The sequence below is a fragment of the Nyctibius grandis genome, chromosome 1 (genome assembly GCF_013368605.1).
Source record: "Nyctibius grandis isolate bNycGra1 chromosome 1, bNycGra1.pri, whole genome shotgun sequence".
NCBI lineage: Eukaryota > Metazoa > Chordata > Aves > Nyctibiiformes > Nyctibiidae > Nyctibius > Nyctibius grandis.
Genome location: NC_090658.1, coordinates 16,735,943 through 16,762,879, shown reverse-complemented (window position 1 = coordinate 16,762,879; position 26,937 = coordinate 16,735,943).

The window sequence follows — 26,937 nt, the reverse complement described above, 5'->3', positions numbered from 1 at the left end:
AGTGAGGGGGAAATCATTCAAGGCTGCTGGAAGGAGTGGCTGAAATTGTGTTATTTGTGCACTGTGAGAACTGGAGACCTGAGACAGATGGGTCCTCTTCTCTCAGGGACAGTCTGGAGAGTTTGCACATTTCTCTGGGGTCCTGGACAAAAGCCCTGTTTGCTTTCCTCTGAAATAGGCTCTTTCCATCGCAGAAAATGGGTTCATATCTGCAAAGATCTTGATATATGCTGCTAATTTTGCATATTTCTTCTGAATGACAATATGGGAGCCTTTCCTCTAAAATGTCTTCTCTGTTAAAGCAAACAGGCTGAGCAGACATATGATGGGGGTCTCTAGTTTTGTATTTAGTAAGTAGAAGGCAGGCTTTTTCTCCTTTTGGAGAAAGGATGCCAGTGTGAGGAGTACGGTCTGGGATGTAATTAAGAGTTTATTGTAAATTTGAGGATATCTACACTTTTATGAGATAAACCTTTTGTAGCTCTGGTGAACCTGGAAAGACAATCCGGCTGCACAGGGCTGAGAGCTTCGGGAAAAGAGCTTCTTCACCACTGCCACAGGTCAGGTGGAGACAATGGTCCCATGTACAGCTGAAAGGCTCCAATAGCTAAGTGCGACTGATACTGAAAGTGTGGTTAGTATAAAATGTAGTGTTTTCTCTCAGTATTAAAGGTGGAAATTTATTGTACCTGTAATTATTGTCATCTAACTTACTGCAACAGTGCTAGGTCATTCTGACCTTCTGCGGTGGAAAGAGAAAACACTATTTAGTACTTCTTTTATAGTTTCTTAACAACATCTTTTTTTTTCCCTGGGATGTTCTGAGCAGTTAAACCAGCCCTCCCACAGAGTAGGATCATGCTCTTCTTATTTAGTTGCAGAAAACATTTACCATATACTATGGCAAATCACACAATCAATCTTCATGCTAATCATTCTCTGCTGGACGCTATTTACTACAAAAACTTCTGAAATTTTCTTACTAGCTGGAAAGCAGAGAGTCACAGCCAGAAGAGTGATTCACATATGCTTTAAAAAAATAAAACCAAAATTGAATACTTTGAAAAAGGTTGGAATATTTCAGATTATATGGGTAAAGACAGAACAAAGAGACACTCGTAAATTGTCTTCTTCAGTGGGGCTTCTCCTTTAATCCCTCCGCATCTAATTCTAGCTGAAGTCACTTGCCTCAGCCTTTATTTGCTCCTGTGCTGCCATTTAAATTATGGACCTCTGATGATTTACATTCATGTTTTTTTTTAGAGTTAGCTCTGATTTGCACCAGCACCCATGGCTGTGCCTGGGGTGTGCAGCTCCCTTTGTGCCAAGGGCAGAGTCCAAAGAAGGTTTCAATATCATGCTGCCCATATGCACTGTGGTAAATTTTGCTCCTCTTGCGTTGCACAGCTACAGAGCCAATTAATACCAAAAAGAAAAATCACCACCACCTGCCCCTTACCCGTGCGCCTTATCCTACAGCGTGACAGCAAAGGGACTGATGGACTGGGATATGTCAGCACCTATCTTGCAGAAAACCTGCTGTGTATGCAAAAGGTCTTGGGGCATAAGTGAGGCTTTGTGCTCCTTTTGCAGCACCGAGGAGGAACACGTCTGTATCTGTGAGAGCCTTAGACCTCTCATTGTGTTCTGTGACCGTTCTGACTATGCTTATGCGGTAGTTATAGAAAGTATATAGAGACTCATGGCAGTTTGGCTTTGAGTGAGTTTGAAGAGAGTAGCAGTGATTTAAAAAAAAAAAAAAAAGAAGAAAAAGAAACAGAAGGTATGTATTGGAGTTTGTGGTAGGTCTCTTCAGAAACGAAATGGGCAGATACAACACAACTGAACAGGGATCAGGTTGTTCTGGAAAGGAAACACAAAAATTTGTTTTTAAATATATATCTGGTAGAGAGTTGCAGCATGCCTCGCCCTCTGCTGCACTGTACATTTGATTTGCTTTCCAAAATCAGACAGCTTAAGGTTTGAGTCATCCTCCATTAAGTTGAACAAAATGAAAATGCCAACACTTTTGGAACATGTTGATATGGGCCCTAAATTGGAAAACAAACATAGCATCAAGCTGCCCTTCTTGATGTGAATGGAAAGAAAAAAATTTTCTAGGAAGTGGGGAATTTGGAGGACTGGGTCTTTTGCATTGTTCTCTGTGTTGGGGAAAAGCACCGGACAACAGAAAACTTCAGTCTCTGTTGAGTGAGATCTGCTTCTTGGCTCATTTCTGATGTTATTATTATCACTTGTTTCTTATTTATCTTGTTCAATATTCAAAAGCTGCAAATCTGATTCACAGGAGGAGGTCTGATAACTTAAATCAGAATTATCTGAAACTTTAGCGAGTGCAATGCAGCCCCTGGTGGATGGAGGGGGTGTGGGGGGGGGAGGTTTCAGCCTCTCTTACTGGCCCAGTGCAGCCTGTCTGGTGGGAGAGGATTTGTTGTAAGGTATTACAGAGTGCAGCCAGGAGTGGGGGACTGTTACAGCAGATGCCTCATGAACCTGAGCTACGCCTGCAGTCTCACCATTACCCCTCACTGGATTCCCTCCTCCTCACCCTGTCTGCAGATTGCTGCAGGAGAGCACGCAGGCGGTAGGAGGTCTGGCCATCAAAAGGCATCTGGGAGGCTAAAGCTACAGGAAAATGATATTAAATTGTGAATCTAAAGGCATCTGCTCAGGAAAGCACCAGAGGCTACACGTGATCCCAGAGCTACGTGGGGAAAGAGTAGGGTGTCAGCAGGAGCATGCAGCGCTGGGGTTTGCAAATGAGGTGAGGCAGCCCACATAACCCTTAGTGCAAAACACACTCGATACTGTTTTAGTGGGGCTGTGATTTCCAGTTTAATGAATTTAAGACCCACGGTGATTGACTCTGAAAGTAGCTATCAATTGTTTCCTGCACAAAGAACAGAGCAGGCAGTGCCTGAGTTGCAACATGGTCACACTCAGTGCACCTTCCTTGAATGCACCCCACTGTGACCAGAGAACCTTGTAGGTATGACATGACAACCTTTGCTTTGAATGGTGGTACAAGGCAGGAGCTCCTGTAGCTCTCAGGAGGATGTTAATTGGATGAATCAGCCCACCCTGGGTTCAGGCAGGCCCTTTCTCAGGTGAGGTGGGCAAGCAGCTCATACTTTATCTGTTTCTTGTGGCCACAAGAAGTGGAGAAGCTATGACTGAGTCTGTCAGGAGAAGCAAAATATGAGAGCAAACAGGCCTTATTTGCTCCATATTGCAACCAATGGGAAGGTTACTGTGTTCTGATACAAGCCATCCAGGATGCCGCACCATACAGACCCCCTTGACTGCACTGCCTTAAGAGCAAGGTCCCATTATATTTCCAGGCAGGTGGAGGGTGGCCTGTGTGGTGTTTCCCAAAACTTATAGCACACTGGTTGTGGAGGCTCCTTTGAATGTCTTCCCTCACTTCTAATACTCATCACCAAAGAGGATGGTGGCACAGGGATGTGCCCCATCGGTGCACATGTTACCTGATCCACTCGGTGACATGTTACCCCCCAACATGGTGACAAAGACATAGAGGTAAATAGGCAGATTGTCCATTTAAACTAAATACTGGATCCTGTCTTTATTTCTGCAACATGAAGAGGAACAGTGATCGAAAGTCACTGCGGCCTCCATGCAGCCTGATGGAGTCATGGACACAAGAGTACATCTCCACTCTGATTAATGATTGCTATCACTTAAAAAGGGCATTTTAATGCTTTAAATACCTTGTTTCATAATGATCAGAGTTTTCAGGTTGCACAACAGGACTGATTAATGTGCACCTCAGGTGTGCCGAAGGCTCACGTTTATTGCACACACCACCTATTAATCGGCAGCACGACACTGTCTGTCATGCTGTACTGCTTAATTACATTGTCTACCCCCACCCAGGGCTTATGTGTATTGTGTAAAGCCATAAATACTCTAAGAGCCACATTTCCACTGAAATCAACAGGAGTTTTGCCATTATACTGGGATGAGAGCAGGACTTTGCTGTAAAATACGGCAGATGCAGCTAACAGGGACATTCAAGTGGGAAGAGGGGCAGCAACAGACACATGAATTATGAAAGATCAAACTCAAAGGGGATCTGAAAAGATTACAGAATAAACTGGAAAATGTTAAAGGAGGCATAAGAATAGCAAAGATAGAAGGTAAAATGAAAATTGGACAAGAGGTAAAAATAAATGAGAGACTTCAAGTGGATAAAGAATAAGAAGTGAATGAGGCAACGGGGATTCTGCAAAATGGAAAGGGTAATTTTGTAACAGACATGGCAGACATTGTTGAATAAATAAATGAATTATGTGTCTCTTTTCACAGAGGAGAATGGGAGAAATTCAATATATCAGAAACAAGAACTTCCCTAGGGCAGGGCAAGGGACATCCATGTAGAGCAAAGGGGAGGGAGAACAGGAGTAAGCCCACCACTGAGGCACGAGTGCTGGACACTGGCTCCCTTTATGGTTCTCCTGGGGTTTTGCTCTGTGATACGTAACTCATCTGCTTATCTCTCTGTGCTTTAGCCTGGATGGTGGTGATCTCCTGGGACAAGTTTTGCCCTTTTTGTCCAGTGGCTTGGTGGAGGCAGGACCTGCCTGAGGAAATATTCTGCTTCTGCATCACTATAATTCCTGTTCACCACCAAGAAACTGTCAGATAACCAGCATTTCTGTGCTGCAAGAATAACTGAAAGGGCAGGAATTTTAGACCAGAAAAAAAAAACCAAACCCTATTAAGTTAATTTTTGGCAGCCATAATTTTTCCTTTTATCCTGTAGAATAATTGGCCACAATAGATATCGCAAATGTTTTAGTCAGTCTGGCCCTAGACGTCTATCAATTGTCCATCACAGGAATCTGTTTGATTGTATAATAGCAAAAGAAATGTCTGCTGAGAATTGCTGTAATGGGCTAAATTAGCACTTGGTCAGTTTACGAACACAGTGGCTGTCAGGATTGGTAAATATATTGATCATTTGGCTTTCTCTTGTTCATGAATACACGTTAAGTGCAACAGAATAAAGATGGATACATCGGATCTGAATGGATAAAACAGTTTAATTCAAAGAGACTGTAATCCTAAACTTCAAGGTGTACTATTTTGTATCAGTCAAGGACCACTAAACATGGTCCTTCTCTTTGCCACCTAGTTAGTACCAGGAAGAAATGTGAAAACATGAGGCATATTTAAAAAATTTAGCTAAGAACAATTTGATGTAATAGCTGCAGAATTCAAATATATTCATATCTAGATTAAAGAATTAAAAATACTCCTAAAGCTCATAGGTTAATGTAGCATGTGCCAAAAATTAATTCGACAAGCGTACAAACTGAGTGTCTCTGATTCTGTGTAAATCAAAGGTAAATAACTGGGCAGGCAATATTGGAATTGTTTCAAGAGAATAAATGAACATTTGTTGGGAAGGAATGAAAAGAAAGACAAAAAAGAAAATAAAACCCAACAGAAAAGGAACAATCCAAGCCTTACAGGCTCTTGCTTATAGCTGGAGGGAAAGCACAGTGCACGGATCTTAATGGAGGCTGAGCCCAGGAACCCTTCAGCTTTAAGGCCTTGTTGCCAGAATATTTTAGGACCACGTTACCCTCACTTTTTTCATCTTTGTTAAAATAACATGAGAAGTTTGACTTACAAGCCAACCCAGTCTCACAGCGGCTGAATAGGGAGCAGTTCTGGCTCAAGCCGGGGAAGCAAGGCATGCCGAGTGTGATATGCCCGAGATGCTGCGGCTCCCGTTAGACGGGGTGCGATTGAGCCCCACAAGGGGGCTCGGCTGACTGCGGGGATGGGGACACTCCTGGACAGAGACATCAGCTCTGGAGATGGCAAAGCACTCGATGCGAGATAAAAGGATGAGAGGAGCCAGTACCACCACATCACTGCAGGCAGGATTTGAGTACATAAATACAAGCCTGGTTTCATCACCTTTTACTGCCACCTTAAAAGCTTCATGCCTTCCTAAGGGAGGCATTTCTAAATGCCAGTGCTGATTTTAGCCCGATTCTATGATTCTAGCCTATTTTTTGCATTTTAATCTTGTGTAGTTACTAATGGCACTGTCTGTTATCCAACTTTGTGTAGAAATGAACCTGAGAAGAAAGGCAGCTGCCTCTTGCAGTTTATTATTGCTCTGGACCTGCCGTCCGCTTCTGCAGCTGATACGGACAGGGGCTCTGGCTGCAGGGCCACGCAAGGCAGCTGCGATTGGGATGAAATGCTTGTCTGGTCCTGGTAGCACTCCTCCCGTTGGTTCATCCCACTGAGAAAGTGAGCTTCAGCGCTCAGGTTGCCTTGCACATACCTGCACTCCACTGCCGCTCAGGTGGTGGGGGAACCCACCAGTGTCTTGGCGACCAGAGCTTTTTCCTTCATGGGCAGTGCTGCAGCTTCATGTCTTAAGGTGAAAGTCAAAGGTGAGCAGCAAGTAGAAGGTCCTTCAGGCCCTGTGGATGCCTGGAGAGCAAGTGACTGGCCAGGAGAGACAAATACAGGTGTTACGGACACTTGGACATATATCCCTAGTATGCTGATGAGGCTGTTACCATTTTTCTCCACTGAGTTATTCCTTCACTGTGGATGAAGAAGTATTAGACCAAAGCATGCCATTTACATGTTTAAAAAAAGCTGTTTTGACAAAACGCTGCTTACAGCACTAGGAGTACTGTTGTTTGTTTTTTTTTCCCCATAATAAATCTTTCATAAAATTAAGGCATTGACATTACATCTCTGTTAGGGTAATTTACTCCCCACAGTAATTTTTGACTTAGTTTGTTCTACATGGAGTGATATTTTAATCATCCTTTCAGCGCTTATTGATGAGGGTTTGCTGCAAAAGATGAGAGGATTAGTTTAAAATTATCCCTTGTGAATTTAAAACAATAACAAGGAAGTGAACACAGTCTAAAACAAATTAAGAAATGTCCTAGACTTAATAAAAGGCTGATATTTTATTCGGTATACAAAATGACTGCAACGCTCACTGTGGTGGGGCTGCACATACTCTTATCAAACTATGGTGTTTTATTTAAATTGAACAGGCACAAATCTTCCCCTCTCTAAAGGGTAAATGATGAATGAGATAAGCGGTTTGTATTTTGTCCAATAATAAAATGTGTTACCTTGACTCAAGCACCATAGAAAAACTGTGCCTTGTTCCTATACCCATCACATAGGAATAATTTGCATTTTTGCCAAGAGGCCCCTGGTTTCAAAGCTTTCCTCTCATCAAATCTTGTCTCTTCCTTGGCTTGCAAGGGGGTAGCTTTCTTCAAAGATTAATTAACTGTCAGGTCAGAGGGAGTGGAGTATCTTACTCGGACACTAGGATCCCTGCAATCCTGCAAGGATACAAAAAGGGCATCCTTGAAGGCTGAAATTACAGATTCAAAGAACTATCTGTTTTTTTTGATGAAACATGACATAGTCTCCACTATTGGCATTTATGTTAAGTGGTAATCAGCCAGACTGAAAAAAAATCGCAGTGCCGAAGTCCCTGGATGACTGAATTGTCTCAGAGGTTTGAGACCTTAGCCAGCCTCCACTCTGAGAAACCTGGTAATCACATGCTGAAAAAAAAATCACAGAGCATTTTTGCTAGTCATTCCCAGGCACTGAAGAAAATGTGTTCTTTAGGAAAATATTTCAGCTAAAAAGCTTTTTCCAAGGTGGAAACAGAATAGTTGTATGCAACTGGTCCTTCAAGAGTGCTGGTAGCAGTTTCTCTTCTATGGGCAACAGAAGAAGCTGGGATTTTGAGTGTGTGTGCTCTGAGCAGCAGAAGATAGCCAGGCATGGTGGTCAGATCCCTTCTTGAGCTGCATCCCTACATCCTTGGGTGGGGGTGGAGGTTTTGTGTGGGTTTGTTCTACTTTTTTTGTCTTAAACCATGGCTGCATGTTGCAGTGTCCTGCTAAACAGCAGCTGAATGAAGTCCATACATGAGCATGCACTTATACGTATATATATATATATATAAAAATGCATATAAACTTGGCATAAACTGTTCTGAGTCTGCTGGTTTCCCTCTTGCTTTGCCAAGTTCCAAAATCTGGCACTTAGGCCCACTGCACAATTTGTGAGGTTTGCTAAATTCTTCAGAACTGCTTGGGATTTAAGGCCCTATTTGGGTGTAAAATGTGATTAGTTACAGTGAAATGACTTTTTATCTGACTGATACACCTTTCTTTCAATTTAGTTGATAAATGTGCAGTGTTAACCTGGTCACAGGCATTTCACTTGTTATCCGAGGAACGCAGCTGGTGGGACTTTTAATGCTGATACAACATTTTTCGCTCTTTCTGCTGTCTATTGGCCATGCGGTTGCTGTTTTATACTGAACATGGATGCAGCGAGGCATGGTCCTCGGACAGTGTGAGTAGTCAGCGGTGTCACTTCTCATGCTCACAACACCAGGGGGATGCTCCCCATTCAATCTTCAGGAGGAAGCATTTGTCTGTGCCCTTTGCATCTGGGTTCAAGTATGAAGCTTTGCGTTGGTTTAATTATATCTATTTACTTTGTGTGGGCACTGCGAGGCTTAATTAAATGTTTATGCATATGCTTTGAAAGACTCGTATGGAAAGCAGTGCAGAAGAGCTGCATGTTAATCCTTCTGTTGATTCACAGTATCGTGCCCTAGTATAATTAGATTATCATTTGAGGGCTCAAAGTCTGTTCCATTTTGCTGAAGGACAATGCTGGTGCTTGTTAGATGGCCAAACAGCACACAACTCTAATGTCCAGCAATCTTGGTCTCTGTGGGCTGCAAAATATAGTATTACAGTTCCCCAAAGCTTTCCCTCCATTAGCTTTTCTGTAGTGGTCCATAACAAGAAAATATTTGCCAGATATTGTGTGCTACTTGAATTTAATTATTTCTTCTCTGATTTGAACAGAAGGCCTATAGAGCGTGCTTGTGTACTTCTGTGGAAGTCTTAAATGGAAAGAATCAGTTTTACCTTATTTGCATAACCTGCCGAGGATGGACTTCAGCGTACATATGTTGATGGTAATAAGATGATCATTATCCAGCCAATGCCTCCTATATAGGTAGGGAGGTACGTCTGGATCAGCTGTGCTACAGCTGGGATGCCCTGAGGGTTTAATTCCCAAACTTTCATTTCCTCGCTCTATTTTCAGCTGCTATTAACTTTAAAAGCGTTTTTTTTCATGAGGAAGGATTATGCGTGGCACTGACACCTTATTACTTGACTGAGTTTGCCGATTGGCTGAAACTCAAAAGTCTTTACTAGTTAGGCTAAAACATTAAAAATGTCTTTTGATAAATGATCTGAAAGGAAAATCAAGCAGATGGTTTTAGACCCATTTCACGATGGAGCTCTGCAGAGAAATAATAGTTTCTGTAATGGGTTATAGAGTTTTATTTAAACCACTGTAATATTTAGTGGAAAGGGGTAAACCCGTAAGAGTTTTTTTGGGTGTTTTATTTTTCTTCTTTTTTTCAGATTTCTCTCCTTGAAATGAACCGAAGCGTGCTTTGAAGTGCAAGGAAGATATTCCTTCCTCACTTTTTGTAGTTGGTCCATCAGTTTGCTGCTGTTGTCTCTGGTTTTGCAGGGGTGATAGCCTCCAACTTCCCACAGCCTTTTTCCTGATGGACTCATTTACTATGTGTGCTGTAGGAGTGGTATTTATGTGCCTCAACCTGCTGCCTATATCTAGAGATCTCCTCTATTATAGTGGGTTTATAGGGTGAATTACAGCATCTGGGAGGCTTTGTGGAAAATCACAAGGAAGTTAGAATACGTGTTTCTGACCAGCTCGTTTGGCCTCCAGGATGGATTAGGCAGATGCAGGCTGGGATGGGCAACTCCTCTGTGCGCTTGCTGGGAGGCCAGGGAACCCCTTCTGCAGAGCACCGAAGAGGCCAGCATTTGTGTGTAGGCATAAACATCAACACCATGGTTCAGATCTAAAGGCAGAAATGCAATGGTGGTGTAACTGGGTATTCGCAGTTATTGTATGAGACACAGAGCCCAAGCTTTTGGAAGGGCAGGAGCTGATTTTTGGAGTGCAGATGAAGAGACGTGTTAGAGGAGCAGTATTTTTTGACATGTGTTTTATCACCCAGTCTCTAAGGAGCAAAGCCCTTTAACCTATCTCCAACCAAGCATTCAAGAAATCAAGTATGAAAGGTTCTTAGTTACTTCTGAAAATCTAAGCCAAAAAAATGCTGAACTGGTAGGCATGCTCATTTTCTTAGTGATAACACCTTTCTCCTTGAAACATGCACTCAACCCTGGACTCTTCGTTAGATATTAGCAAAACCTTTGGAATAAATATTGGATGTAATTGTCCAGATGCTCTCATTTCTGCTTTTAGCAGAAAATTATGGCACATTTAATATGGGGAATTCTTTTTTCCAAGTCAAAAAATGATAAGGAAAGGTGTGTTTACACCAGCATGGTGCTGATTCAGTATGGGCTAGAAGACGGGTATCAGGTATACCCCGTGCACCAGCACAGTAAATGCTTGAGATGATGTCTTTGTTGTTGTCTTTTCATAAATCGATGCATCATCATGTCGTGAACTGGATGTGGAAACACTGAAGTGGCTTCTGCTGGGTAAAACAGCTGGGTCTGTAGTGTCTTGAAGAGTCTGAAGTCATAAAGCCTAGAAACAGGGGCTCCAAGCTACCGGCAATTTGGTGTGTTGCAGGCACTAGCTCTTCTATGGACCCCTTGCCTCAGACAGGGGCACACCTTCTTGTGGGAGCCGGGCCTGCGTCTGCTGGACCACAGTGCCTCTCTCTGACTGCCTCAGTGGATACAGATGGATCTGAGCTAAATTAAAGGCAGAAGAGAAAGAAAGAAAATGAAACCTGAAGGAATGTTGTGCAACAAGTATGGGGGCAATCAAAGCTGCCTTACTTGTCCAAATTGTGCTGGCAGTAAGAGCAAAGACAACAGGATTTTGCCTAAGTCTTGTTATATTGCAGTCTGGAATAAAATTTAAGTTGCCTCTCATCTCTGCTCCACCAGGAAGAGAGGGAAAAATTACTCCAATAGAAAAAGCACAAGTTGTGAAACAGCAGACATGACCTCCTATGCTAACCTGGTATGCTAAAATGTGCTCTGAACACCACTGTTAGTCATTAGGGTCCTCAGTAAAAGGAGTTTTCTCCTGAGACATGTCAGCTTAAAATACAAGGTCTTGATCTTAAATTTGAATCCCTCTGGGCAGGCCTTTCTGTCAGCCTGAACCCCTTTGATTTCAATAGCACTTTGTGGTTCTGGACGCACCAGTCCAGCTGAGGGTTTAGATTCCTACTACGAACTGACATAGTAGCTTTTCATATATTTTGATAAAAAAACCCCTTAACCTCAAATGACATGTGGTTTTTGGTTTTTTTTTTCATATTTCACTCTCCTTTGTGTAGTCCTTGGTCCCGGTCTTTCTGGTCTTTCTCAGATGATTGCAGACACCGACATTTTATTTTTGGATCATGTAACAGAAATAAATACACAGGGTGGTAAATTAAACTTCACCGGTAATTTCAGACTGCAGACTCCAGTCAGCATCTTTTCTTTTGAGGGTATATCTCAGCTTGACCTATGAGGAGACCTCATTTCATGTCTGCAGAAGATGGCAACTTGGCCACATTTAGAGTATACCATGTCACTTTTAGCACCTGTAAATACCCCTTACAATGTAGGGTTGGTTCTGTGGCACAGTTGCTCACCTTGCCTTTAAAGACTAATAAAAAGTCCTTGGGAATGATAGCTCTAGCAAGGAATAAACTTTGGAGATAAATGGTACACTGACTTTGCCATTTGCATTTACTCTGCAGCTTGAGATGACTTTTAATTATTCAACAGAGGCAGAATGTAAGTCACATCTATCTTTGTTTCTTCCCCTAAAGCAAATCCGCTCTGTAAATTTTCCTGTGACCACTATACCAATATTTCCCTGGTATGGCTTCTCTGATTTTCACCTCATTTTTTTTTCTTTCTCTTGAAATTTTTTTTAGATGTTAGATAAGCAACAGAATTCATTTACATTGAGAAGTTTTCTCATCAGCTAACATACACATTTTCCAGTACTATAGGCATATATCTAGAAAAATAATGTAGCAGTTAGATAGCCTCATCAACATGAAATTGAAAAAAACTCCATCATATTTGTTCATGTTAGGAAAAACTGGGTGTTCAGTGTCTCATCATGCACACACATACCTGGCAAGGGGGACGGGAGGGAAGGTAATTCTTCAGTGTGTTTAGAGACAGGAGTTCTATATCTCTTTCCTTTGGCATCCACTGCTGCCATGAGCACGAGCACCTTCTTTCTCCTTTTCTATAGAAGAGGAGAGTTGTTATTTATTACAGTATTAGTCTTTTTTTTTTGAAAATGCTCTGCGAGAAATATGCAAAGCAGTAGGGAACTGAGTGTTCTTGCTGTCAGATTACAAATGTTTTTGGCCAGTACATTTAAGCACAGAATGGCATTTGCTTTTAGGGGCTTTGAAGGGAATAATGGCAACCTTACAACCCTAAGAAAGAATTCAGATTTTGATTGATCAGGAATGAGGTATTTCATCTTGCACCTGCTCCAAGTAGGAAATGGTTTCAAGTATTTATTTAATGTCTGTGGAAAATACTGAAAAGAAAAAAAAAAGGAAAGAAAGAGAAAAGGAAAAAAAAAACCAGTTTTGTTAACAGGAGGTTTAAACACAGCAAGCCATGTGGTGGTGCTAAAGTTACAAAGGATGAATCCTCCCAGACCCACTCTTACAAAATGTGCAGAATGTGGCCAGATGAGATATGACAACAAGTACAAATTATAGCAGTGGCAAACCAGTAAACATGGAAATCTGAGTAAATCAGTCATTTCAAATCTCTTTGCCAAAGTGTGTTTATCCTCTGCAAAACCTCACGATCTCCATAGGAAGCACTTCAGAGCAATCTCTGCAGGGCTTTTGCTGGGTGGAGTTAAGGATCAGGATATTCCACAGCAGCCTTTTTTCAGACATTACAGCTGATCTTTCAGCCTAATTGAAATGAACAATGATGATACCTGCATTTTTTTTTCAACTTGAGTAACCGCTTCCCACTTTGAAACTTCTACATGAGAAGACATCGAATACTAGGGATAGAGAGATTAAGCACTTCTGGTTTAACAGTAAAAAACTGATTGCAATATTTCGTTTGTGTGTTTATTCCTCATTCCTAAGCTACATGGATATCCTGGTATTTCGCAAGGAAAGGAGCATTTTGTAGAAATGTCAGGTTGTTTTTTTTTTCCCTGTGGCTTCACCAGTGCAATCCCATCAATTTCAATGCAGTCCATCTTGCACGTGACAGTGCAGGATTTGTCCTGCAATCTGCGATCTTTTCCTGCTTATTCTTGCTGCACCACATTCCTCAAACTGTGAAAGTGTTCTGTTTAATGGTGAGCTCTATGAGAGACCAAGAGCAGAATTTTAAAGTTTTTCTCTCTTTACCCCCCCACCCCCAGGTCAGTTTTAAGCACCTAAGTAGAGCCCTGGATTTGTGAGCTGGTTACAGAGGTCCTTAGTGATGAAAGCTGACATGGGCCAGTTAGCCTTTTCAAATATATTCTGTGACTAGGGCAGAATAATTGCATTCAAAATCCATGTTTAACATTCATTTACAGGCTTACAACAAGGCACACTGTATGCGTCATCCCCTAATTTGTACCACTCTGAGAACATTTTCCTTGTCTCAGCATTTCACGTTGGGTTTTGTAGATAGAAGTTGAAGATCTGAGCGCAGACCTGTTTCTGCCTCAGACTTCCCGTGTAACCTTGGGCCAATTACTAAATCTCTGTGTATCATTTTTTCCTTCTGTAAAGTGGTGGATTTTTTTAGCCGTATATTTTGTTCCACATGTACCTACACTGCATTTCATCTGTCATTTTATTGCTTGGTCACTCAGTCTGGGAAGGTCTTCAGAAAAGACTCTTCATAGACGATCCATCCTTACTACCCTGAATACTTTAGTTCTTTTATAACTTAGCACTGAGTTTCGTCAGAAAACTTTGCCAATCCGTGGCCTTTTTTTTCCGTCTATCCCCATCCCAGCTCTCCTTCCTCCACCCCTTTCCCAGAGCATTTAAGAATGTGTTGGACAGCACAGACCCTAGCCCAGCTCCCTGGAGAGCTCTCTTAGTGACTTCTCCCCCATGTATGAGCTGATGGTTTAGCACTACCTGTATTTCCTGTCCCTTAATCAATTATCAATTCAAACAAGGGGCTGCATTCTGATGCAGTTGCAGCTTAGTTTCCTTAAAAGCCTGTGGAGTGGGACTTTGTTAAAAGTCATTAGGAAAGTAGATTCTATCAGTGAATCACCTGTGTCCATGTGCTTGTTGTCCCCTTTAAAGAGCTCCAATGGGAGTTTGAGACTTGTGTAGTATTGAATCTTGAGTAGATGGTATTACAGAAATATGAGGTATTAATACCTGCTGTAGTAGCCCTAACAGAGGCTTTTCTTCTTTTTCCTTCTTTGTGCTAGCGTCTTTTTTTTCCACCTTTGAGGAGCAGTGCAGCAGTGTAGATATCACTTTACCTGCCCTGTGGACACTTGGCTGCCTCTATCTCGTGTTTCCTTCTGCAATTTCAGCCTTCACACTTCACAAGTTGCCCCACCTCCTGCACTTCTTCCATCCTAGCGAGGGGCTCTGAACTTTGCTGCAAGAGAAAATGGGCCACACTGGGAAAAAAGATGTATTGTTTTGGGTTTTGCTTGTTTTAAGCGAAGAGGGAGAGAACTTTCCTGGAATTACTGGCTATCCTTATCTCGCACTTAATGAATGACAAAGTGTGATGTTACCACCTGGTTGTAGTCCAAAATAATGTTTTAGATGCAGATCAGTCACAGATGTTTCAGAAGACAATGCACGAAATCTGTCTGTGTGCTTAAACGCTGCAGGTTAAAGATTTCTTCCTAATACATGACCCCAAGCTGTTGCACATATTTTACCTCAAGGCAGTCTGTGTCTGAAGGAGTAAGTGGGAAGGGGAACAGGACCTTATGAAACTGAAAAATACCCTGCTTAAGCTTGATCCCAAGAGATGTGGAAATCTTCTGGAAAGGTGGCGCTTGTGACCTCAACAAGTCCTGTAGATCACGAGGTCTGATGGAAAAATCTCAGAATATTTAAGGTCTTATCATAACAAGCACATGGACATGTTTATTATTGAAGGAAATGTGCTTACATATACTTTTTGTGTACATACATGGAGATTTTTATCTCTTCTCTCATATAAAAACTTACGAGGAAGGGCCTCTAACGTATCAAATCACTGATTTCTTAGAGGGCTGCTTTCTTCAGAGTTTCCTAGCTAACCCACTGTACTATGACCAACACTGAGAAATCTATATGTGAAGAATTTTTGAGTAAAAGAAGTCCTAAAAAGCTGAACTAAAAAGCCTAAACATGGTTTCATTTCTGTTTGATCCTTTTATTAAAGTCGATGTCCTGAATGCCCCGTTTCCCTACCTTTCCTCTGAGGCACAGTAGCAATTCCTGGTAATTTCCTGGGGAGAAGTGAAATCATCACTGGAGCCAGATCAGACCTTTCATATTTACTTTTCACCATTCCATTTCCAAGCTTCCTTTAAATTAATTTCTCTAACGGTAACATTTATACTGATTTAGAGCATTTCTGTTGGCAAATAATATTATGCCCCAGTCTGGTGGGAGACTTACAGAGGGGTGTGATTCACTGATATTTTACTCCAGATTTACACTTTTTCATTTCTGTATGGTACCTATGACCAATGTTGTCCAACAGCAGAGATCAAAACCTCCCCTAGACCCTGACGCAAGGAGCAAGCAGCAGGAACACACGAGCACACAGCAGTACGTTACCTCACACAAAATCTTCATATTCATAGTGAGGGGTTTGTTGCAAAAAACATATTTGTGGTTTTTCTTTTTTTCTAAAATGAGGATTTAATTCCTGATTTTTTTTTCCCCAGGAAGTAACTTTTTCACTAATACGTTATTATTTCTCTTTACGCTTCCTGTGGGAATACTTTGCTACATACATGGACCTAAGTCTCCCTGCCTCGCTCAAACAGATAGCCCCTTTAAAGCGATGAGCTGCATGAGTAAATAAAACAAATTGAAGTTGTAAAATGGAGTCCCGGTCTGGCTTGTGACTGCCAGTCGCTGTATCAGCACCTGCTGTCAGCTCCAATGCAAATTTTTACGGTGTTCCCACACATCGCTAGTGTTTGGCTTCTGCGGCATCATCCTCCCAGTCCTGAGCCACGATGAACCTACTGTGCTCCCTCGCACGCCCGCGCCCCAGCAGCCCCAAAGAGCATTTCTGCTTCTATTGTGTGGCTGGTGGCAGCTCCACCAGTTCTGCACTACACTGTATATTCAAACCGATGCTGACTTGCAAGCTCCTGGGTTTTTTTTTAGCCATGAATACTCATCAATAACACAGAGTTTGGTGTTGCTGAATACAGTAATAACATTTGTCTCGACGTGTGTCGCTTTGATTGGAGAAAGCCCTGGCAAAGGCCTCTCTGAAATGCATCTCTCGGGCTGTGCTGAGCAAGATGTGTGCTTGGCTTTGTTGGTTTGGTGTGCTGGGGCACCGTGACAGAAGAATGGAACAATTATCTCAGATTGCCAAAATAATAGCATTTGCTTATTCTTCAGCGAAATCGTAAGGGCCAAGTCCCCAACACACTGAAGTCAAGGGAAGGATTCCTGTTGTTTTGCTCAGCTTTGGATCAAAGCCACTATGCAAAGGCATGATTTTTCGGTGGATTAAAAAGAATATACAAACTTTCATTTTTTTTTTTTTTAAATCTAAAGAATAAGAGCATGGACATGCTATTCCCAGCACAGCTATGCTGAAATAATGAGAGTGAAGAGGTCTAGAGAACATTCAGATGAAAAAAATTGGAAAAATATTTTTTCATCCAAACCCACAGTTCTAGGGTGACTGAAACTATAAAATAGGCTGGGCAAAGGAAATAGCAGGGAGGGAGGCATTTGTTTAAAAAAAAACTTGTTAGAAAAATAATTTTGAACATTTATTTAAGCATTTCCTTAGAAATGTGACTTGATGAAATTTAAAAATAATAAAGCAAACATTGGCTTAACCCAAACACACTGTAGTAAACGCTCCCCCTGCCCCAAAATAATCCTGTTGCCTCCTTCCCCTGTTTCCTACCTTAGCCATCAAACGAAGGCAGGAGGCTAATTGCCCAGCTGTGATTGTAAGGAAACGATTCAAACAGAGCAATTGCTGTTGCCTCCTTTGTGGCTCAGGCAGAGCAGTGAGCCATGTGCACTCCCATAAACTGGTAGGCTAATCATTTTTTGCTGCTTCTTATGGAGCGCAGCATGCATGGATGTCTCTGTTTAATCGGATGAAGTTCTGAGAGTGTTTTTTGGTTCCTGCGGCTTTCATCCTTGGTGCCAGGGTTTTCAGCACTCGCCGGGAGGAATTAAGGTGGCTCTCCCGAAAGGCAGATTGTTTATTACACCTGGATGCAAATTAAGCCGTCTGCTTTTGTTGTGACAAAGAAAATGAGAGTGAGCTCTGCTGTAGGAATAAAAGCTCCCTGAGGTTGGAATGACCGGCTCCAGGGACATGTACAGCGGGCAGGGGACATGAGCATGTGAAGGCAGGCTGGCTTCTCATGGAGCCAAAGAGCTCTCACACTGTCTTTAACCATGCCGTAGCTCAACACCACCATGGTATGCCCTTGATATTAGTGGAGACATAACAACTCCATTAACATGACCCTTGCTGTGCTGGGTGCACCCTGTCTGTATCACCACCTCTTACCCCACATGTCCCCTTTTGGACATGTTCAGACCAGTTCAGTCCAGTGTCCTTCCTCTGCCAGTGACTACAGCAGGTACTTGAGAAAATATTTTGAGAAAAGATATAAATCTATACCTACCCAAATTTCAGCAATCAGAAAGCCAGAGATATAGGCTGCCTCTTAACCCTCAGATTTAATACTCTCAGATAAGCTTTCTACCATGGATTTGTCTGGTCAGATCTGTTTATACCTTCAGCTTTTTCAACATCCTGTGGCAATGAGGTCTGTGCTTTAATTATACCTTGTGTGAAGGCAATACTTCCTTCTCTGTGTTTTAAATCCACTGTCTAATAATTTTATTAGGTGTTCTCTAGCTCCTGGCTTATGAGCAATAGTTGTTAATCTTTCCATATTGGCTTTCTTATGGCCAAACGTGTTTGCTGAGCTTAACTTCCCATGCGTGATCCCTCTGTCATCCTTCATCCATGCAGAAGTCTGACCTATTTCACATCTCCTTTGTGGAGCCATTCCCTACTTGGCCACAGCCATGAGCTCTTATGTTCCTGACACGTCCTCCTTGGGGAGTAAAAGGGATAGCAGAACTGCATGGTATCCAAGATACAGGCATGGTATGAAGGAATATGATTTGGCGTAATGCTGGTTTTTTTTTTATTCTCATTTTCTTTCCAGATATTATACGTGCCTTTTTGATTCCTGCTGACAACTGAGTTGATGTTTTCAGAGAACAATGCAGAACAGCCTGTTAGAATGAGCTAATACCCTGCCATTTTACATGCATCCCTGGAGTTGTTTTCTCTATGTGCATAACTTCATATATCTCATGACAATATTATCAGACTGCTACAGGATTGTATGCAGAAATGGCTGCTGAGATTTTTCTGAGTGCTTAGTTTTCTGTCAGTGGTTTTCTCAGGAAGAATGAAGCACGTGGACTGGCCAGAGCACAAAGCAAATAAGCAAAGGCATCCGAGACCATCGCTCCCAGACCTGAGGGTGACAGGCACTTTAAACCTGCCCGAATGTTCACCACAATTAGCAACATGGTTAAAGACATTTTTTTTTTTGAGAAATAGTTTAACATTTTGTTAATTTTTTTATTAAAGCAGCCTGAGAAAACAGTGGAAGCGTATCCATTTTTCAATATAAATTAGCTGTTTGTTTAGAAAAAAACCCTTTAATTTTGTGTTAAAAGTGGTTGTGCTAGCTTAAAATCACAATGAGGGGTGTCTTTTGACTGAGTATATAAATATGTTTCCTTCAGGAACAAACATGAAAATGAAAATCGATTTGTATTTACCCAGCTTTAAATGTGATGCTGTGAGAGCAGAATTCTGCAGAAACCATTTCCTCGGCAATATAGTCATCAGCTTCACTCCTGACCTCACAAAATAGTTTGATCTATGGGGCAGAACTCAGGAGGTCTTTAAACTAACATTGTACAAAGTGTCAGGTGAAGGGAAGGCAAAGATCACGTTTTCACTTCTGTGCAAAGCCACTGCCGGCAATATTTGAAAGTCCACTCTGGTGCATTGTGTCTGGAACAGGCAAAGACCATCACAGGGTAAGTGAGGTAAATCACCTTTAGAAATGTTTCCTTCTTTTCCTCTGGTACCTCGTGGGTAATTCTAGCTTGGGCTGGTTTCAGAGACCTAAAATAATTAACCCAAGTTAGACTTAACAGAGCAACACTCAGAGGAGCAAACTGGGCACCTGAATTTGATCGACACTTGGGATAATTTAATCTCCGTGTCTTGCTGCCCATCTTTGCAAAGTGAAATAACGTCCTTTCACCCCATTCAAGCAGTGAGAAAATTCAGCTGTCTGGAAGTGTGAGAGCTAGAGCCAGGGAACAGCTTGCAGGTTGCAATGGCCGAGCTGCCGCTCCTGTTTGGAGGTGTCACTGCAAGGCAGGCTGAAACTTAGTGTGGCTTTGTGTCTGCTTCGATGTGTCTTGGGTTAGGCTATGTAAAGTGGAAAAGCTTCAATAAAACAGACCAGGCAAACCCAGCTGCAACTGGTTTCCTTGTGTCATCTGCTTTGAATGTTTGTATGAGAGGGGAGAGAGAGGATCATATGTTTTTGGGCAGAGAGGGGAGCTGCATGTGGATCTTGTGTACCGTGGGTGAGACCTCTGAGCCCTGAGCTCTTGCATACATGTGGAAATAACATTCTCCTTTTCTGCTTCTCTTTCGTGAAGACCCCATAAATGTGCTCTAGCTATCTTCAGGGGAAGCAGGTGGGGGAGCAATGAGTTTGCTCATCCCAGTGGGATCTGGGAGTGAACAAGATGCAAAGCCACTTAGCATTACCAGGACACATATGCCTCAGAGGGTGCCTCGAGTCCTTAAGGATATTTACTGACAGATGTGGTATAATTAAGTCCTGGGAAACTGAGACATCTCCCAAACGAGGTGGAATCAGGGAGGGGATTTTGAAGACATCATGGTTTTGCACTCTGTGACACTAAGTCCTTTTGCAGATCTAGACCTAAGACGCAATCAGTGATGCCCTGCTGAAGGCCTTCAAGGAGATTAATCTGGTGGAAAATATAATGTGTAACTGGGTCCTTAAAGACTATGTTGCACACATCAAGCACTGAGATTACATGGGTGAATTTAACTGCAGGGCTGCCTAGATTTGATGTGCTTGAATAGAGATATTAACATAAATTTTAGCTATATTGAAAATATTTTGTGTGATTGATGCCTGTGTAGAAGGCAGTAGCTAAACAAATATTTTGGACATACTCAATACATGTTGTAATGACTTCATATGAGTTGAGTGTTTTCAGGGTAGGATCTTCTGGTTGAACAGCAAACATCATGCCATTCCCTCATGTTTTCATTAAATGTGAGAGTACAATTGTATCACTAAGAATAAGGATAACACTGTACAACTCGCTGAGTTTTAAGAGTCTGACAAAGGCATTTAAAGATAGCAGTACATAATAGGTATGGGAACATGAGATTTTCTTTGCTTTAGACTGAGAGGCTGTTTTCCAACACCTCCCAGTCCCCCACTTGCCATCTGGGACACTCCTAAGGTCACAACACATCAACCGGGAAACCCTGTCTTGGTTCAGAAGAAGGGGAAATTTCAAAAAGGACACTTGCAACAAGGGGTGCATGTTCACCTCCAGCTGCTTGTCTTGTAGAGAAAAGGCTCTTTTCTCTTTTAAATTTATTAGGCAAGTAAGAAAAATTGCCAGAGAGATTATTTTCATTGGAAACAGAGCGCAGGAGAAGGGATGCAACATTTTAAAGCACATCTACCACAGCACAGTTGAGTCGTGTCACTTCTAAATGCCTCGGAATAGCCTACTCTCACCCACCCCATCATTAAATTATGAGTATTAATGGGACTTACAAGAGTGCATCCACGGGGAAATACACTATATCTCTGTGTTTGTTTCCCTCACAATGACTCTGTCTGTGCATACTGTGTGCTTTATTGGCAACAGCTCTTTTTCATTTGAGATGTGTAAAGCCGTATTTACAGTACAACAGTTTTAATTACAGTTACCGCAGTGATAAAAGGGAAGGAAAGAAGGGGATACTCCATAATAGCCTGTCTTTCTCTCTGATCAGCAGAACTTCCATCAGTTTCCTCAGAATTGCTCCCCAAAGGAAGGAAACATATATAAATATGTAAGATGAGATTTAATTACTGAAAGTGCATCAAAAGCACTATATGTTTCCATGATTGAAACCTTCCCTGGAGTAATGATAAACATCCGACAGAAAAATAGGCCACTAATTAGTAAAGAAAGCAATTTATAATCATGCATGACAATATCCACTCTAATGGAGTTAGAAAGTGCTGGTATTCGTTTTGCAAGAAAGAGCAGGACTAGGGCTGAAAGACAGACCCCAAAAGACGAGGGTGCTGGACCAAAAGCCCTGAGTCCATGTCCAAGGCTGTGCTTCAGAGCTAAATCAGCTCCTCAGACCATTGCCCTCAGCAGAACAGAGGTGAATCCTGCCCTGTTGCTGAAGTGGGAGATTCAGGGCTAGATTTTAAGAAATGTGAAGAATCTGCTGCTCCCAGTGGAGCTGGCATCTACTGTATCTGCTTTTCTGGTGCAAACTGGCAATTCACTGAAGCCAAATCCTTCCCTGGGAGCAGATGTAGGACCTTCAGCAAGGATGACACTTGGAGGGAGGCACGGTCAGCATTGCAGACTCAGTCACTGACATAATCAGCTCTGCTTCATGTGGCTGCTCTGCTGTAGTTCAGACCAAAATTTTGGTCTTCTAGTATCTCAGGGCAGCATTTGACCTGGAGGGCTGATCTGAGGTTTGTTTCCCTCTGTCTGTCTTTCCTGTCCTGCAGTGGTGTACAACTAACCGATACGCTACAGCGAATGAGAATCCTCCTGTATTTTTATGCAGAAACGGAAAAAAAACCCCCAAAACCTTCTAAAAACTTTTTAAGGTACACAGGTGTGTTTGCCCCACTGCAGAGCAGAAGCAGATTTTTGAGAGCATAAAAGCACCTTTAGGTCAGAGAAATTGTTTCCCACACAGCTCTACTTATGAATTGTTTCCAGGTATAAGGCAGCATTGTGTCTCTGGGTACTCTGGGAATGCAGGCTGCCTCTCAAAATGTTCTTTTCTGTGGGTTTTGTTTGCATGACTTTTCCTTGTATTTTGTACTTGATTAGTTTAGATTGATGCAATTAATGTAATTAAGTGTAATTATGAATTTTGGTGCAAATCCATGTAATCATATATTTACAATGTGTAATTAGCTAATTACAATATGTAATTTGCAATACAAAATGTAACGTCATTACACAATGCTGATTAAATTTCATATAAAAAAAGATGTCGTGGGCACATGGAATGGATAATCTCAAAAATTCATTCTTTTGGAATATCTTTAGGAACTTCTTTCAAAATAATCCAACCCCTCCTATTTCCCATTTGAAACTGGGACCCTGCAAAATTCTGATTTTATAAAGCAAACATATTTTCTCATCTCATTGTGGCCAGCTGGAAAAAATGCCCTCACCCTCCACCTGCATTTTCCAATCTCTTTTCTAACGTACATACTTTAAAAGAAAAACAGACAAAAAAGAACTCCAATAAAACATGCCAACAGTTAACAGCAGCAGCAAGAGCAGCAGTAATGTGAAGTAACAAAGAGATTTATGTTTTGGAATTGTAATGATTTGTGCTCCATTTTATTGAATCTATTTTTCTGTGCAATATTTAATCTCTGAGCAGAGCATTTAAAATGCAGCAATTAAATGCCTTTATATGTTGATGTATCTCTGGGGACCAAAGATGAAGTAAGTAGAGTTTGCTTGTGGATACTTCGAGGCAGTCTTCTGCGAAACGAAACTTCCATTTCAGCCTTATCAGTAAATACTAGCTGAACACCTTCATGATTGCCATGGCAGCCTAAGGCTGCAGCAGGGACACCCGTGTGTATGTCTACAAAGTCCTCTGTTCATACAGACTGTTCATCCCTGTGGATGAAGGCTAAATAAATGGATCCTCTTGTGTTTGCTAGACATCTTTGCAAGATATTGAGGTTATTGGTCAATGGACGTGATGGTAGAGCGAAAGGTCACTCCCACACTAACCCAGCAAACCATCTGCATGTCCCAACCTATTACCATATGAAAAACCTGACTCCTAGGAATTTACAATATCCCAGTAAGAATTTCCCTCCATCTGTAGGACCAAAAGATCCTTTAAAAATACCTAAATCTCACATTAAGGTATCTTTAACCCAGTATAGTACAAAGTTGTAGCAGATCTCTCAAGCATCTAAGCAAATGATTATTATTGTCTGGGCTGTCTCACAGCCCGATTTCTACTGAGCCATGGAGCTATAAAGCACAATATGCTGAAGCTGCTTGTTCTCTTGGAGCAAATGTGACTCAATGTTTATTTTGGTCAAGTTATCCCCCAGTTCATGGGAAGTAAGTGAGAAGATGATCAGGCACTACAGAATTTAATTTTTAGTCCGATTTTGCTGGCTAGAACTGTCTCCAGGGGAGATTGTGTCATCCATGCAGTAAAACCACATCTTCCCCAACACTGTAGCTAAGGAGTAAAGTATTTCATGAGCCTAAAAGGGGCCTGGGGTATGACCTGCTCTTTAGAGTCTTGGGGGACTTCAGATACTGGCTAGCTTCTGGTACCAAGCAGTTGATGAAAATCAAGGTATATCGGTGAATCTTCATACCATCCTTGTTAAAAATGATGTGAACTCCAAACAGGCATGGAACCAGCAGCGGAGTCTGAAGAAGGGCTGTGTCGTATCCTGCTCTACATTGGCAGATTTCCACTGCAATCAACACCTTCGCACAGCCATCACCTTCCTGAGCTCCAGTTGCGAGCGCTTTGAACTAAGTCTAACCTGACTACAAATCCTGCTTGGCTTGTCAAAGAAAATAAGGCTGAACTTTCCAACAATTACATTGAGAACCATCCTGAAGAAATAGCTGTCCACATTGTTTTCCAAACAGTTTGGTCTTCTCTACCCTTGAAACAAGGTTTTGAGCAGAATCTAGGCTTGCTTCCAATTAGAGTTGAAAATGAAGTATGAGCAGGGCCATAAGCAGAGCATAAGAATTGCTGAAAACAGAGGGAAACTCATTAGCTGAGGCACGCTGCTCCATGAAGCTCTTTGGAAAAATAAGTTAATTCACTAACCACCTCATTCACAAAACTGTCACTGATGCATGAGAAATTTGTGCCATCAGTTTCCATTAATGCCTGTGAATACCATGAAAATATCCTCTGCACAGATGGGAGAATAAATTGTGTAGCTCTGCTATGAAATAAATGTGGATGTTACCAAATAAAGAACAGGTTTGTGCATAGATCCAGTAAACACCAGTCTGTGATGTCTGGCTGTGAGGCAAGTCAAAGCACAGCAAGGCAAATCAAAGGGAGATACTTTAGATCTAAAAAGGGTTAGGTACCTGGAGAGGATTTGGAATAAAAATAAATACACGTAATTGAAATAAAGGGGGAAAGCACATCTTTTGACAGCAGAAGTATGTGTTAAAATAGGAGCAAGATAGGAACTACCAAAACCAGGAATTGCTTTTTCAAGATACATTAGAGTCCTTCAAAATCTCTGTAAAGGAAATAAGATTATCAAGATGGCTTTATCATTAGAAGAAAAGGAATATTAAAAGACCTCTGTTTGGTCTGAATAAAAAAGATAAATTTCAAGAAAACTGGCATGGAGTATATCCATGGTTGGGTTTGCAGTAATAAAGTCAGTGAGGGAATAAGCTGTGTGATTTACAGGCAGTAAGCTTCTGTAAAATTTACAAACTGCTGTTATAAAATGTCACCTTTTATGATGCATTCCACTCAGCCTGCATATATAAAGTGCATTGCAATGGAAAGAGTAGCAAAGGCAAAGCAGTCTTCTGCCCTACCTAGCTAGCTACCTTTTTTGTTTTTACAGCAGTAGCAGAGATCTATCATCCGATGACCCTGCTGCTAGGTTTTTTTCTCATTAATTTTTCTGTTTCTGTAGGTGCACTGTTGGCCTTGCTATTATTAATAGAAAATTCAGGGTGTTTTAAATGAGACAGATTTTTGTGAGATGCTCATGGATGAACAGAGTAAGACTCCTCCCAGTGCTCTCAGTGTTTATACAAAAATAGGGCTTATGATAGATTTGGGTAATTTTCTGTTTTCTCTGCTTTGATTTAATTGTTCGGTCTACAGCTATGCAAGGCTTAGGCATGGTAGGCCTTAGAAATCCATAGCCAAAATAAAGCTTTTTCATGAAGCTTCTGAGTTTCTGCAAAAGTTAAGTATCTCTTGCCCTTGGGAACTCAACATCCATTTCCAACCTGTCTAGTTAAATCTAGAAAACCTCCAAGAATCCCCCCTCAAGGTGTCAAGTCTGTTAGCAGGCTTTGCTGGAAGGGTGACTGGGTATTTCTCGTTGCACATTTTGGACAAGTCCAGGTGTCCTGGATGGGGATCATTCTGACTGGTGCTAACAGGTTTCTGGTCAGCCTGGCTGGGAGGTGTCCAGGCTGGGCTCTTCAGCCAGGTGATCTATGGTGACTGAGCTCCTTTGGATTCACAGCCCAGTCCCTGGTTACTGCCAAAGCCACCCAAGTGAACCAAGTCCTGCTCAGCCCACAGATGTTCCTTTCATTTTCTGCATCGACCGAGGGGGTAATTCCTGCCCAGTGCTTCACCTCCAGGTAAAAGCTCAAACACTATGTTGGTGGGCTCTTTGCAGTCCAGCGTGATTGACACAGTTACCTCTGATCTAAGGGGAAAGTCCTAATATTCTTCTTCTTTCAGCACTAGCAAAAAAGAAGTAGACTTTGAATTAAGATTTTAACAGGGCTGTTTTCTAGAAGTTCAGCAAAATAAATCAATAATGGTGGTGATAAAACTGCAGTTTAATGGTAGCTGTTATCGTAAAACAACAGTAAGTGTAGCCATTTTACCACCCTATGGCCATGGTTTCTACAGTTTATTCGGACAGATTTATTGTTGCCTTCATTTAATAATCTACTTCTCTTTAGCACAACCACCATCATTATAAGTTTAAAATAAAGTCTTTATAGTTTTACTGCACACAAAATAATAGATTTTACATCTACTGCCTAGCTAGCAAACTGTTTAAATTCAAACTGTTCATAAACAGAACAACAAATAAATACAGTTTAGGAACCATCTCTTTTGGCGGAAATTGGATGAGCCTCATCGACTTCAGCAGAGAAGTGGGTCTGAGAGCATGCAGGATGGCGAGTCCTGCAAACCTGCCAGTAAAATCCAAGAGTCGCGTGTTGTGCAGTGGGTAGCAACCAGCAAAGTGTTTTATATACCTAATAAAGTTGCATTTAAGTAATTCAGAGCTGGAGGTTAGGAGAGTACAGGAATATGGGATAATCTGGAATGTCTTGGAAGGAGTAATTTCATGTTATGTCTATAAAGTGTCATGCTAGTACAACTCCACAGCTTCTGATGCTAAGGACTAGAGGGTGGGATCGTTTTTCAGCACTGACTCTTGTGGAAATACTTTGACTTGTGGTGGGTTGAGTCACACGTGAGTTAGATTGTTACACGGCCAGGACCTTGCATGCAAGAG